Raw genomic sequence first — 398 nt, 5'->3', positions numbered from 1 at the left:
TTTAGAGGGCGGCGATCCTTCTTGATGCATCTTTTTAGGGCCCGAGCACGACCGTGCGAGATCCCTATTGAATTTGTAAAGATTATATATATATTTTTATTTTTTAGGGCCCGAGCACGACTGTGCGAGGTCCCTATTGAATTTGTAAAGATTATATATATATTTAGGGCCCGAGCACGACCGTGTGAGGTCCCTATTGAATTTGTAAAGATTATATATATATTTAGGGCCCGAGCACGACCGTGTGAGGTCCCTATTGAATTTGCTAAGATTATTTTTAGGGCCCGAGCACGACCGTGTGAGGTCCCTATTGAATTTGCTAAGATTGTATTTTTTTTAGGGCCCGAGCACGACCGTGTGAGGTCCCTATTGAATTTGCTAAGATTATTTTTAGGGCC

The 398-nt window shown here is 42.5% G+C and overlaps 1 protein-coding gene across 1 annotated transcript in view; it reads right to left on the bottom strand.

The window, feature by feature from the left end:
- col4a2 (collagen, type IV, alpha 2) overlaps positions 1 to 398 on the bottom strand; it is a 105,668-nt gene that overhangs the window by 72,144 nt on the left and 33,126 nt on the right. The gene's annotated exons all lie outside the window — the stretch shown is intronic.

Source organism: Micropterus dolomieu, linkage group LG07 (genome assembly GCF_021292245.1).
Source record: "Micropterus dolomieu isolate WLL.071019.BEF.003 ecotype Adirondacks linkage group LG07, ASM2129224v1, whole genome shotgun sequence".
Classification (NCBI taxonomy): domain Eukaryota; kingdom Metazoa; phylum Chordata; class Actinopteri; order Centrarchiformes; family Centrarchidae; genus Micropterus; species Micropterus dolomieu.
Note: the sequence above shows the minus strand (reverse complement) of the source record. Positions and strands in the feature narration are given on the sequence as shown.